Raw genomic sequence first — 15,163 nt, 5'->3', positions numbered from 1 at the left:
ATGCTCCTTGAAATATATCTCTTGTTTGAAACTTGAAAAACACTGTAAGAAAACATGGGATATCTTATTTATTTTTCTTTCTTCTTCACTTTCTTCTTTTAGGTGGGCATCTAGGTACCCATTATTTTAGATATCTCGGACACTTATCTATTTTTTCAATTCTTTTTGTTTCTTTTATGAATAACTCTTGTATAGCCCATGCCTCTTTTTCTGTAGTTGGAAACTTTACAAGAACTTGGAGCATTTATCCTAACAAACATATTTTTATGTCTATTCCCAATGTTAGAGTAGAACATTTTTGGGTGGATGGAAAACATGTTGTTGCATACCCCTAGTGTAGGAGCAGCAGATATATGTGGAGTGTACGTGATCTTGATCTTGAGAGCATGATAAATTTCTCAAGAAAGGTCACAAGGTTTGACCAAACTCAATACAATGACAAGCAGTAAATGTAGAAGGTTCTCCTAACCTACCATATTGTCTCGAGTGGGATGTTGCTTACCGCAAAGGAGAGGTGTAACTATTCATTTAACTTTTTTGAAATAAAATTCTCCAATGACAAGACATCAATAATCAAGTTCTCATTATTCTATTATATCTCATTCCACAACAACTTAAGTTACATGGGGTCCCTAATAATGAGTTCCCGATGGTAGCAAGACTTCTAGGAAAAGAGTTATGTGAGTCTATCCTTTATTTGTGATTGAAATAATCTTTTTCTTAGGTTTTAAATTTGTTTTATCAAAGGATTTTCAATTCGGTTAAAATGGAAAGTATAATATGTGAAAATACAACATATGGGCCGCGAACCTAACCATGGATGAAACACAAGGCGGGGCGACACTGTGGTGGGCTGGCTGGCCCAAAGAAGAGACCGGACAAGCTATCCCGAAGCCCATTCGAGTCCAGCTTTGGTCGAAGTGGTTCTTGGCCCATTACTTCCTGAAATTCATGTCCTAGGACCTTCAGACAGCCATGCATCTGACCAAGGCGTTCGAGCACTAGGCTAATGCCACTATGCTGGCCATAAGGATAGCATGGCACTCAGCCACCCTAGTGGCCAGGTCTTCTAGTGCCCCCTGACCCCCGGTGCTCCTTCCAGCAGCTACCGGCACGGCTGCTGTTCCAGCAATAGCAGGGTTGGCAGCCCCTGTTCGGCTTTTTCACTGCCTGTCTCTAGCCGAGCAATTGGAGCATCGCCGTCAGAGTCTTTGCTATAACTATGACAAGCTGTATGTGTGCGGCCTTGTGTGTCCATGGCTCTTTTATCTAGAGTCCACAGATTTTCTCGACTGATGAGGTTCCTATGGAGGTGGCTATGGTAGCAGCCTTCTAGGAGGATGCCACACCTTAGGAGGTTGTTCCTACAGCCATCTAGGAGCCCGCAGTCTAGCCCACCATGTCCCTGTATGCCATTATTGGCATCTGGACTGAGAATGCCATGCTCCTCCTGGTCCATGTTCATGGCCATCGTCTCATGGTGCTCCTCAACTCGAGCTCAACGCACAACTTCATCAACGCCAACCTCATGCACCGCCTACGCCTCTCCACCATTCCACATCCTTCCATGCGGGTGCTGGTGGCTAACGGGGACCGTGTGCCCTACGAAGGGGTCACCCATGATGTCGCTGTCTCCATTGGTGGGGAGGAGTTTACCATCAGCTGCTTTGGCATCAACCTCGAGGGGTTCAATCTTGTCCCCGGCATCGAGTACCTTTGCACCTTGGGTCCTATTCTCTAGGACTTCGAGGATCCATGCATGGCATTCACCTGCAGCGGACGGTGTATTCTATGGAAGGGCATTGGCTCTCCCCATGATGACATTCGGGAGCTAGCCATGCGAGCAGTCATGGCTACCCATCATAGCCCCTATTGGACTGGCTCCTCCACCAGTTTGGGCTAGTCTTCGACAAGCCGTAGGGGCTGCCACTGGTGCGGCCATATGATCACCGCATCCACCTACTTCCAGGAATAGCATTGGTCGTGGTTCATCCCTACCGCTACCCATAGCTACAGAAGGACGAGCTAGAATGATAGTGTGCAGCCATGCTCGCCCAAGGCATCATCAGATCGAGCATGTCCCCATTCTCCGCCCTTGTGCTATTGGTGCACAAGGTGGATAACCCCTGGCGTTTCTACATCAACTACCATGCTCTCAATGCCAAGACATCTAAAGACAAGTTCCTGATCCCAGTGGTTGATGAGCTCCTCGACGAACTGCATGGCGCCAAGTTTTTCACCAAGCTCGACTTGCGCTCAGGCTACCATCAAGTGCAGATGCATCTTGACGATGTTGCCAAAATGGCGTTCCGCACACACCACGGGCACTTCGAGTTTCTAGTGATGCCATTCAGCCTTTCCAATGCTCCGACAACCTTCTAGGCCTGATGAACAATGTGCTTCGCCCCTTCCTTCGCAAGTTCGTGCTAGTGTTCTTCGACGATATCCTCATTTTTAGCTCTTCGTGGGCAAAGCACTTGCAGCACATCCGCATCATCCTCAATGAGGTACGGGTGCACATGCTCCACCTCAAGCACTCCAAATGCTCATTTGGGGCCTCCATGGTGGCCTACCTCAGCCATGTGATTTCAGTAGGCGATGTCACCATGGACACCAACAAGGTGGCCGCTATGGCATCATGGCCGACCCCACGGGGTCTACTCGTGGCCTACATGGCTTTCTAGGCCTCGCTGGCTACTATCAGAAGTACATCCGTGACTTTAGCGTCATCGCAGCCCCGCTGACATGCCTCCTACGCAAGGATGCGTTCACTTGGTCTAATGAGGCGGACACAACGTTCCAAGACTTCACCATGGAATATCACCCCGGATGGCTTAACACTGTGGCGAATGCTCTATCCCGCTGCGATGTCGAGGACGGCACAGCTCTAGGGGCGGCTATGCACTTGCTGTCAATGCTGACATTCGCCCTCCTCAATGACATCCGCGCGGCTACATCAGCAGCCGGGGATGCTTAGCTTCTCCTTTAGCGCCTCTAGGAAGGTGTGCTGGCCGCACCCTAGCGCATCGACGACAGTCTCCTGCTCCATGTCGCTCACATATTCATGCCAGCTTATGATGATCTGCGCCACTAGGTGCTCCTCCTAGCTCACTCGGCGGGCCATGAGGGAGTCTAGAAGATGCTCCATCGCTTGTGCTTGAACTTCTACATCCTGGGCAACCGTGCTCTTGTCAAAGACTTTGTGCGGACATGCGCCATGTGTCAGCAGAATAAGATGGAGTCCCTACAGCCTGCCAGATTACTGTAGCCCCTTGACTTTCTGTCCTAGGTTTGGGTGGACATCTCAATGGATTTTATCGAGGGCCTGCCCAAGGTCAGTGGCAAATCCATCATTCTCACGGTGGTTGACAGATTCTCCAAGTATGCGCACTTCATCGCCATCGGCCATCCCTACTCCACCGCCTTGGTTGCACGTGCATTCCTCAATGACATTGTTCATTTGCATGGTTCCCTTCTTCCATCATCAGCGACAGGGACCCGGTTTTCACTAGTCATGTGTGGCATGACCTCTTCAAGATGGCCAGCGTCACACTCCGCATGAGCATGGCCTCCACCCGTAGATAGACGATCAGTCTGAGGTGGTCAATAAGGTTATCACAATGTATCTTTGGTGTGTCACAAGTGACTAGCCGTGAGCATGGGTGGACTGGCTGCCCTAGGTGGAGTACTGATACAACACCTTCCACACAGCCCTGTGCCACACCTTTTGAGGTGGTCTATGGCCGACCACCCCTGGCCATCTTGTCCTACACGGTCGGGTCGACCAGAACAGACACGGCGAACGGCCTTCTTTTGGATCACGATGAGGTGCTCATGGAGATTCGAGAAAGGCTTCTCCAAGCATAGCAGCTATCCAAGAAATACTACGATGCATCCCACCGCGATCGGGAGTTTGCTTTTGGGGATTGGGTATGGTTGCACTTGCTCCACCGCACTGCCTAGTGCCTCGAGCCCCGCGCCAAAGGAAAGCTTGGCCCTCGCTATGCCAGTCCGTTCCAAGTGCTGGAGCGCATCGGCCAGGTGGCGTACCACCTCTAGCTTCTGGAGGGTGCCCGTCTGCATGATGTCTTCCATGTGGGGCTGCTAAAGCCCCACAAAGGTGATCCCCTAGCGGTGCCTGCTCCTCTACTGCCGACATTGGATGGTCGGCTACTGCCAGCTCTAGAGCGCGCCCTTTGTGCACAACTTCGGCGAGATATGTGGCACGTGCTTGTCAAATGGCATGGCCTGCCAGTGGAGGACACAACATGGGAGCCTATCTAGCATCTTCGTGATGCCTACCCCAACTTCTAGCTCAAGGACAAGTTGTTTGCGTAGGCGGGGAGAGATGTTATGACCGGCATCCCCTATGCTAGGCGCAGGCCTAATAGTGGCTAGGGGGCCATCTCTGTTAAGAGGCTTAGAGGCCCAATTTATCGCTTATTTGGTATTTTCTTAGAGATAGATATAGTTCCTTAATTATAGCATCTATAGAGAATGATAAATACTTGTAATATGGGATGATTGGAAAATAAGCAGCAGCAACCTAATTTGTTGCCGGCTTCCCTAGGGAGCCCAAGTGGCACCCCTCTATCCTCCTTGCGCCATGATCATAACGCCCATTCGTCGTCCTCGCTTCCCTAAGCTTCATCCACCGATCTCTCACCCCTACACCCTACGCAACAAGCCTGGTAGGATGTGTAATCCTATCACTTCTGCTGGTACTTTACTAGCCCATGGGTATCCTTAGCTTTCAAACATTTTTCCTAAAGAAAGGCAAACATTAATGGGAGAGGTGGTTCTTTTTTTAAGTCAACATTTGTGCGAGATATTTAGGAAGGATACCTTGTGCTTTGGGGTAGACCACATGTCCACTAGTGCTTTCCACTGCTCATCCATCATAGTGCCCAATGGTGAAGTGGTTTTGACTTGGTTAGCTGGTATGGCATTAAAGTATTTCTTCTTCAACAAGTATCTCATATTCCATTGTTCTTTTTTAAGCAAATCAACGCATGCGTATTCCACTGCTTTCTTATTGCTTGGGTGAATTGAGAAATGACTCTGGACAAGAGCATATGAACATATGGTTAAAAGAAGCACAAATCATATAATTATGCTATGAGAACTAGCATAGCGTACATATTTGAGAACTAATTCCACTATGAGAACTAACATAACAACTTGAGTAGTGCAGCCAAATGAACAAGCAGTTACTGGATAATCAGCCTTTTATAAGATCTGCAATGCATATGATCTAGCAAGTTATAGAATAATTCTACAGTGCTTATGATCTACATAAATAATTAAGAAGTTACTGAACATATAAGGCAGACTACATTTTCTTTACTTGAATAACAGAAATACAACAGTTTTAGAGTAGTCTAACCAACACTTAAGATGACCAAGAGGCCAAAGAGATATCTAGAACATGCCTTATTCCTACCTTACTTAATGCTAGGCCTATCTGATTCAGATTACATAGTTACTCAGCACATATCTATTTAGTAATGCAGAAACCACAAAAAATATGTAATGGTAAGAACAAAAGGACACTATTTTAGCCAAATGAACTATTGACATCACACAGGACTACACAAGAAACTAAAACAAACACAGGTTTCCTCTGATGAAATTTTTCAATAGCATATAACAACATAGACAGGGTACTTACAACAATTTTTCCCTGGTAGTCGTCAAGAAGATCCTTATTGTTCTCATCCTCATAATCTTTCCAGTGGGGGAGGATGGGGATATGGTCCCACAAAGCAAAACTAGCCTCTAATGCTAGTTTTGTAGCTTGCATAGGTGCCTTTGGCCAGCGGTTTCCATCAGAAATGTGCACTGCAATCTTGGTGTTTAACCCTCTAGAGATCCTATCCAATTCTTTGCCTGCGCGGCGCATTTTCATGTTTCACTGACCTATCATGGCATTTCAGAATCAATTAGTGGAAATCATAGACCCATTAATATGCAAATATGTAAACCATTAATCATGGAGAGGAGCTACAATCACTTGCCTTCTACAGTCATGTTGTTGTGATTGTCAGATTGAGTATGAGAATCCAGAGCGATCAACCCATCTTCTATGGGACCATCTTGTGGGTCTGTTGTTGGAACAGGGCAAAATTCATCAGCTGATGATATTTCCTTTGTCCTCTACCTTGTCATTCTAGCTGGTTGGTCTTGCTCTTGAAGTGTCATCACTCGCTTTGATGCTCTTGATAATCCAGTACTTGGCAAACTCTTGCTAAGTTCAGGGACCTACATGATACAAGAAATTAAAATAGGAAAAACACTTTTGCATACTGAACACAATGAGTAATCATAGTGCAACATTGCATATATACCTTGTCAACTACTCCTTGTTCAGTGTCACTATCTCCAGGTTTAGTGTCCTTTCCAGGTTCATACAATGGGTCGGATTCTTCACGGGCTTTGTTCCCACAAGTTCACGTAACTTTCCTAAACCAAGCCGCTGGAACATCAGTTTTTTCACGAGAATGTTGTACGCCCTTTGCAGCTCATAGTCAGTCATGGGCAACCCATTAATATGCAAATATGTAAATCATTAATCATGGAGAGCAATCCATTTCCATCAAGGTAACAAGTTCATAAAAATCTCTGGGATAAGAAACACTAGCCACATGATGAGTAGGCCCATGATGAAGTTGGATTGCTCCATGCATTCCCATGGAGGGAAGTTGTACAGGATAAGAAACACTGGCCACATGCTGTATGAGGAGCTCATTTTGCCAAATGGGTTGAAACCATCAGTAGCAAGGCCAAGTCTGATGTTCCTTGCATCTTCTGCAAAACTAGCCATAATTTCTATCAAAGTCTTTCCATGCCTCGTCATCAACTGGATGGCTAAGCTCATTCTCCACTGGTTTCCTCTTCAATTTGTGCCATTGTGCCTCCTCTGACATTTTCTTGGAAGAAAAGATCCTCATCAACCTAGGAATCAATGGAAAATGCCGCAATACCTTCTCAGGAATCTTCTTTCTTCCATCATTGTCTTTTCATCTTGATGCATCACAAACTGGACAAAAATCTTTTTCTGCTAACTCCTTTCGAAACAAAACACAATTATTCTGGCACACATGGATTGAATTGTATCCTAACACCAATGCACGAATAAGCCTCTTTGCTTCCTCGTATGTTGCAGGAATAGAGCAATTCGGGAATTCCGATAATAACAACTTCAATAGTGCTATGAATGCAACATTTGAAATTCTGTAAAATGAATTCATTTGAAGTAACTTCACCATAAAAGAAAACCTTGTACTTTGAGCACTAGGGTAGAGTTCTTGCTTCATCTCTTCCAATAGAATTGCAAACATAGCCTTTTTCCTTTACCTTCATCTTCAGTTGTATACAACTCCTCTACCATATCACGAATTCCATCATTAGGGTCATCTTCTTTATCCACATTCATGCCAAAATCCTCATTGAGACTAGTCTATTCATCAACATGGTCCTCATTTTCATGTAGTATAACCTCCAATGGTTCTCCATGATGTATCCATCTAGTGTAAGTGCTAGCCATCCCATGAATATACAAGTCATCCTACACTTGTCCTTGAGGTTTGTGAACTCGATTCAAACACCGACGACATGGACAAAACATCTCTTCATTGTCATTAAATCTCTTAGAAACAAAGGTCATGAACTCCACCCCATCCACATGTTCCATGCTAAACCTACTACTATTGATCCAAGATCTATCCATCTGCACCAAATCATGAGATACATTGATTCAAAATATTTTACATATAATAATTGACCAACGTTATCTAACATTTGACATATGCCATGTATTTATAGCAAATCTGTATATAGTAGGAATCATGCGAAATATGTTGACCTACTCATTTATGTTGTGGGCTAGGAATCATTTCGACTTTATTAATCTCAATTAAACATGGGAAATATATTAATCTTTAATGTGTACCGAGCCCTGTTTTATTTTTTGATATATTGACATTTAATTCTTTGCTGATGGGCGATTCACAAGTCTTTTTTGGTATTATATTTGATCGTCACTACTTCTGTATGTATATCTAAGGCATACTCCTACTTTATTGTAAACAGGCTACCATGTGCTAATTGCATTGTAATATTTATGCCTTCTCTTCTCTGGTTTCTGTTTTTTTTCTCAAGAAGTGACTAACCATGGACCACAGCTACACAGAAAATAGGACATTGTAATATGCAAATTCAAAGTTTCAGACTACAGCTACAGGGAGTTGCTCACATCACAATTCAAAGTTTGAGACTATAGAGAGTTGCTCACCTTGCAGCCGTGCAATCAGGCCGCCTCGCTGTCGCAGTGTCTAGTCCTTGCCTGGCTCCTCCTTGATCGCTGCTGCCGGCTCACGGCAGAGGTGCCTCGTGCACAGGACGCCAGGCGGCAGCGGCACCGAGCACGCCAGCGGTGTTAGATATATTATGGGCTTGGCCCATATAATATTTAATAAATCAAATAAAACTCTATGGTACGTAACATTAGGCGTTGTATGGTTTAATACCGTATGGGATTTTGACTGAACGTTTACTCAGCTTATTTGGTTGAAAATTATCCATCTTAATTGAGAAGCTGAGAAAAGGACAAAGGAGTGCCACATGCACGTGCACAACGCCGCCGGCGGCGGCGGCCGTGGGCGTGGGTGGGGGCAGTGGCCATGGCCATGGCGAGGCTGGCAAGCGGGCGGGCGTGGCCAAGTTTTGCCACTTAATCCACATAATTACAGGAGTTTCTCTCCTTTATGGTGGAGATGAGTTGATTGCGCTTGTTACCATCTCTTCGTCTCTTTGTCTCCTAGGTTCCTCCGCTGGCTTTCTCCCTCCTGCCACAGGCATAAAACAGAAAGTCCTCCGTCAGTCCTCTTCCCTTCTGCTTTGCTTCTTAGAGACCAAATCTCAGCCGCCCTTTGGCTTTTCCCCTGTCCCGTACCTCGGCGCGTATGAAGCATCAGGAGAGCAGGTGCCTTCGGAATCCTCATCCACCTGCGAACCTTGCATGGGGTGTGCGGCGATTAGGTTTTTGGGGAGCGATTCCATGACTGCTCGTCTGACGTCTTCTTCCTGGTGATTCTGGTGATCGATCACGGAACCTGTCTTCTTCCTAGTGACCATTCATGGGACTACACTGTGAACACCTTCCTATATCGACTATGGTCCACAACTTCGAGCAACGCATTATGTCATCTAGTGTGAATGGAGCCTCCGATGCCCTTGGCATGGGACCCTCCGCTGGGTACAATCTTAACTCTATGATTATCGTACTTTGCGTACTTACTATATCGATCTGTATGTCATACTTGCATGTTGTAGCATTTGTTAGTGATATACATATGCACATATATGTCAGTCATAAACCTGCTGATGTTTTATTTCTAGATTAAATTGACCATGAAAATGCCTAATTATCTAACAATCCAAAAACCCAATGTTAGGCAATTTTCTATCAGTGGTTTTGCTGCTGCTTTGAAGCCGAATGATTTTGATGGCAAGAATTTTATGATATGGCGTGCCAAGATGGTGTTGTGGTTGACTGTTATGAATTGCTATCACGCCACATAGGGGAAGCCTGAATAATTTACTCCTGAGGAGGAGCAAAAGTTCTTGGCTGTCGATAACCTGTTTCGAGGCGCCGTGATTAGTGCACTTCATCCTAAGTATGAGAAAAACTACATATCTTGCATATCAGGCAAAGAGTTATGGGATGCTCTTGAGGCAAAGTTTGGAGTTTCTGATGCTGGTAGTGAGCTGTACTTTATGGAGCAGCTATATGACTACAAAATGGTTGAAAACCATTCTGTAGTGGAACAGGCTCATAAGATACAGGCGCTAGCAAAGGAACTAGAATATTTTTCATGTCTATTACCCAACAAGTTTGTGGTCAGGCGGTATAATCGCTAAGCTGCCACCTTCTTGGAGGGATTTTGCTACATAAGAGACAAGAGTTTAGCAGTGGATGAGCTTATTGGATCTCTTGATGTTGAGGAGAGGGCGAGAGCAAAAGACAACCGTGGAAAAGGAGTTGAGTCTTCCGCTGCTAATATGGTGCAGAAGAAAAACTCATTTGCATCCCATAATAATAAGAAGAAGAACATGCAAGAGAACAACAATACAAAGCCTAAGCAAAATGCTCAGTTTAAGAAGAAAAACAACAAGAAAGGTGGAGGTTGCTTTGTTTGCGGGAGTGATGAGCATTGGGCAAGTGCGTGCCCAGACCACAAATATAATCAAGAAAAGAAATCAGCAAACGTGGTGATTAGCGAGACTGGAGGAGGAACATCTGGGTATGGTAATTCTTTACCTTTTGTTCTTTTAGTTTGTCTTTCACCTAAGTGGTGGATGGATAGCGGTGCTAATATTCATGTGTGTGCTGATGTTTCTTTGTTTACTTCCTATCAGGCTAGGCAGGACTGGAGCCTTGCTGATGGGAAATAGTTTGCATGAACGTGTTCTTGGTGCTGGTACGATCATTCTGAAGTTTACTTCGGGAAAGACGGTGCTATTAAAGAACAGTGCAACATGTCCCCTCCATCAAGAAGAATCTTGTTAGCAGTTCTCAAATGTGTCATGATGGCTTTAAAATTGTGCTCGAGTCCAATAAGTGTGTTGTGTCGAGACATAGAACATTTGTTGGAAAAGGGTATGATTGCGGAGGCTTGTTCCGCTTATCTTTGCTTGATGATGTGTGTAATAAAGTAGTGAACAGTGTTAATGTTTCGGATAAGTTGAATATATGGCATTCACAACTTTGTCACATTAATTTTGGCTGTCTCACGTGGCTTGCAAATCTAAATTTAATCCTAAAATTTAACTTAGTCAAAGATTCTAAGTGCTAGATGTGTGTGCAATCGAAGCAACCGCGCAAGCCTCACAAGGTTGCTGAGGCGAGGAACTTGGCACCATTAGAACTTGTTCATTCTGATTTATGCGAAATGAATGGCGAATTGACTAAAGGCGGATAAATGATACTTCATGACATTTATAAATGATTGTACTAGATTTTGCTACATGTATTTATTGAAAACTAAAGATGAAGCATTGCATTATTTGAAAGTCTATGAAGCTGAGGTAGAAAATCAACTTGAGAAGAAAATCAAGCGTTTGCGGTCCGGGGGAGAATATTTCTCAAATGAATTTTCTGAGTTTTACGCGGTGCATGGAATTATTCATGAGAGGACACCACCATACTCACCACATTCCAATGGGATTGAGAGAGAAAGAACCGCACTCTAACTGATTTGGTTAATGCCATGTTAGAGACTGCGGGACTATCTAAGGAATGGTGGGGTGAGGCTATATTGACAGCGTGTCATGTCCTGAATAGGGTGCCCACAAAGAACAAAGAAATTACACCATTCGAGGAATGGGAGAAGAGATTAAATCTCTCTTACTTACGAACTTGGGGTTGTTTGGCAAAGGTGAATGTGCCAATAAACAAAAAGCGAAAGCTTGGACCAAAGACCGTTGATTAGTGTTTTTCTTGGTTATTCTATTCACAGCGTGGGTTATAGATTTTTAATTATAAATTCTATTGTTCCTAAGATGGCTGTTGATACAATCATAGAATCTAGAGATGCTATATTTTTTTAGAATGAATTTCCCATAAAAATGCACCTAGCATGACTAGTCATGAATTTATAATTCCCCATAAGCATGAAAATTTTAATCCGATAGAACAAATTGAGGAACCCTATATGCAAAATCCAAAGGAGGATGACACTATAGTCACTATGAAAAGTAAGAGACAGAGGACTACAAAGTCTTTTGGTGATAACTATATTGTGTACCTTGTGAATGACACACCAATGACCATTGAAGAGGCATATTCCTCTCCTAATGCTGACCTATTGAAGGAAGAAGTACGGAGTGAGATGGATTCTATTATGTCTAATGGAACTTGGAAAATAGTTGATCGTCCCTATGGGTGCAAGCCTATAGGGTGCAAATGGGTGTTCAGGAAAAAGCTTAGGCCTGATGGTACTATCGAGAGGTACAAGGCAAGACTCATGGCCAAGGATTATACTAAAAGGAAGGTGAGGATTTCTTTGATACTTATTCATCGGTTGCGCGATTGACTACAATTCGAGTTTTGCTTTCCCTGGCAGCCTCCTATGGTCTTATCGTTCATCAAATGGACGTTAAGACAACTTTCTTAAATGGAGAGTTAGAGGAGGAGATCTATATGGATCAGCCGGATGGGTTTGTAGCAAATGGTCAAGAAGGCAAGGTGTGTAAATTATTGAAGTCATTATATGGCCTAAAACAAGCTCCTAAGCAGTGGCATGAGAAGTTCGACAGAACTCTAACATCTGCTGGCTTTGTTGTGAATGAAGCTGACAAATGTGTGTACTATCGGTATGGTGGGGGTGAAGGAGTTATTTTGTGCTTATATGTTGATGACATACTGATCTTTGGATCTAGCCTCAAAGTGATTGAGGAGGTGAAGGAATTTTTATCTAATAATTTTGAAATGAAAGATGTTGTCACAGAACCGACCAATTTATAAGAGTACAAGTACAATGGTAGCCACAAGGGGTTCGCACTATCATATTTGAGCCCATATAAACCCGGTAAGTCTGTCGAGTACCATGACGGGTCTTGAATAAATGATCCACCAACAACCAAGATCGTACATGATTCAACATACATGTCACATATTACATAAAGTTTGCAGATACATTTCCATCATCAGAGTATAAAACAAAGTTATTACAAACCAAGTTTGATAGATAATAGCCAAAGCAAATTAAGTTGAAAGCAGTGTTTCCAACATAGTTAAATACCATGCCAACATACGATCACAGTCCACAAAAGCATATAGAGGGATTAATAAAGAAGCTGGCCCAAGGCTTACTCCTCATCCACAGCGGGATAGAAGCAACTCTTGCAATAACCATGATAAATTGTGCCATCTGCAACAATGGGAATAAAACTGTGAGTACAAGAAGGTACTCAGCTAGACTTACTCGTCATAAACTAGAAATAAATTGACTCCAAGGGTTATGCAAGGCTGTATAAGTAGGAGATAGCTTGACAACATTTTGCATAAAAAGTGATTAACTTGGTTATACAATTATGATTCCGTTATCAAGTTAATTATGACTATCCATCTCTAAATTAGCAACTATCCTGTGCTAAACATGTGGTATATCATTTTAAGAGCATACAATAGTAACCATAGCAGGTATAGTAATTCCATGTTTATCCGAACCATTATATTCCATAATACAATTACTATGAGGTTGGAGCTAGCCAAGTTTCTCACTATCCAGGAGAGACAACGATTCGAATTGATTTCAACCAGTTGGGAATTCATTCCTAACACAAACCCAGGTCTACCTTCCACGGTAACCTTATATCACCTTTGGTACAACTCAAGTACACATTTCATGGGTTCACCCAGCGCTGCACAATTAGGGACACCAAATTCTAGGACGTTCAGGCCTAGCCTGCCCTTGGGCTCAGTCTGGCTCTCCGCACATCCTTACTACTATCTAGAGTGCACACTGTTATAGAGCAGGGCCCAACATGAGTTGAGCTACTCGGCTTCACAGTCGAAATGAGTTATCCAGCCAGCTAAGTGATAGCCATGCGTTCAATTTGTCAAAAGGTCCAACAACGGTATGGTCCTTAATCGGCACAGACAGAATCACATGAGTCAACCTACCATAGACTCCACTCAGCCTCGATTTACATCACCCCATGGTTCTTTTCCACGATAGCAAGTATAGCCAACCGTGCTTTGGTATCCACCTATATCTCGTAGGTGACAGGAAATCACCCGACTTCTATCGGTCTAAGCATGGCTAAGCATATATTTGATCCTGGACCTACATAGGGTTAAAGGAGTATTTCTAGTCAAGGAAATTATATGCATCGAGTGGTTCCAATCAACTCTTATAACCTAATGCATCAATCATAAGGACTCAAGTAATATTTTGTAAAATACTAGGAGACTTAGAATACCCAGGGCTTGCCTTTCAGAAAGGAAGTGGGGTAATGGTTAGGGCACTCCGGAAGCTCTTCTAGGGTCTGCTCCTCTTCTTTGGGAGCTGCGGCTTAAGGAATCTCCTGCTGGCCCCCTTCCTCTCCCTCATTGAATTCCAGCAATGTTATCTTCTCTGTCGATCCTAGATGCATGAATATGACATAAGATATTGCGAATGTAGATATGCTAACAAGTATAGTATGATGACACATGATGAATGCATTCATCTAAGTATTCTTAACAACATGGTGTTAACGTAATAACAAGTGCATCACATTTTACTGAGTATGTGTATATCTCTTCTTGATTACTTAATCAAACACTTCAATAATTCCTTTACTATACCACAAAACAGCAGCTACTTGTTTACTCATAACTGAAGTTCTACTTATCCAAATGCTGTGATCTTGGACTTTCTAGAAAGCTTATAAAATTGTCTACAACTTTTTTTAATACTCTTACTGTGATTCAAGAGTTATATTGGTCAAACAAATCGTTCAATAAAATCTATCCTAGAAAGCAAACATTTTGAACAACAAAATTGTAACAGCTAGAACTAAAAAACCCTAAGCCCTAAGACTGTGAAAATTTAACACAAGGTAGATTAGTAAGTTATCGACAACTTTGTTATTAACAAGTTTTATAGCAAAGATCATTATCCATATGAAATCATCCACACAATCAAAACTATACACACGGTCTTGTATTAGAATTATAAAGTGATAATTAGTTATTTGCATGCAATCAATGGCTTCTAAGCCTTATCATTGACATCAATAGTCACTATGCATCACAAGAACCATAGAAAACATCATGCTTAATCACAATCTAATTATTTAAATGCCTTTATTAATTTAATTAAATAATTAGGGTAAATAATGAACATACACCAAATGTGCACAATAAATTCTCAGAAAATTACATTAGACTCCTAATGCTCACAATATGCTACTGTGAAAATTTCATACCATTTGTATATGTATAACATCCTATGCAAAAATGACAAGCTAGCAAGGGTTATTTTAGTGAAAATGGAAAATCCTATAGAAAAGTGTCAAGCAACAGGTTATATATTTTTCCTAGCTAGAGCATGTTAATATAAAACCCACAACAATGGAATCACATTTTTATCATTTTTCTAGCTCAAGATATCTA

At 42.8% G+C, this 15,163-nt stretch overlaps 1 pseudogene; it reads right to left on the bottom strand.

The window, feature by feature from the left end:
- Positions 1 to 6,595: 6,595 nt before the first annotated feature.
- On the bottom strand, positions 6,596 to 7,729 carry LOC136548507 (uncharacterized; annotated as a pseudogene).
- Between the last annotated feature and the right edge of the window lie 7,434 nt (positions 7,730 to 15,163).

This window comes from Miscanthus floridulus, chromosome 4 (assembly GCF_019320115.1).
Source record: "Miscanthus floridulus cultivar M001 chromosome 4, ASM1932011v1, whole genome shotgun sequence".
In the NCBI taxonomy this organism is placed as follows: Eukaryota; Viridiplantae; Streptophyta; class Magnoliopsida; order Poales; family Poaceae; genus Miscanthus; species Miscanthus floridulus.
The sequence above is the reverse complement of the archived record's forward strand: the minus strand, read 5'-3'. Positions and strand labels throughout refer to the sequence as shown.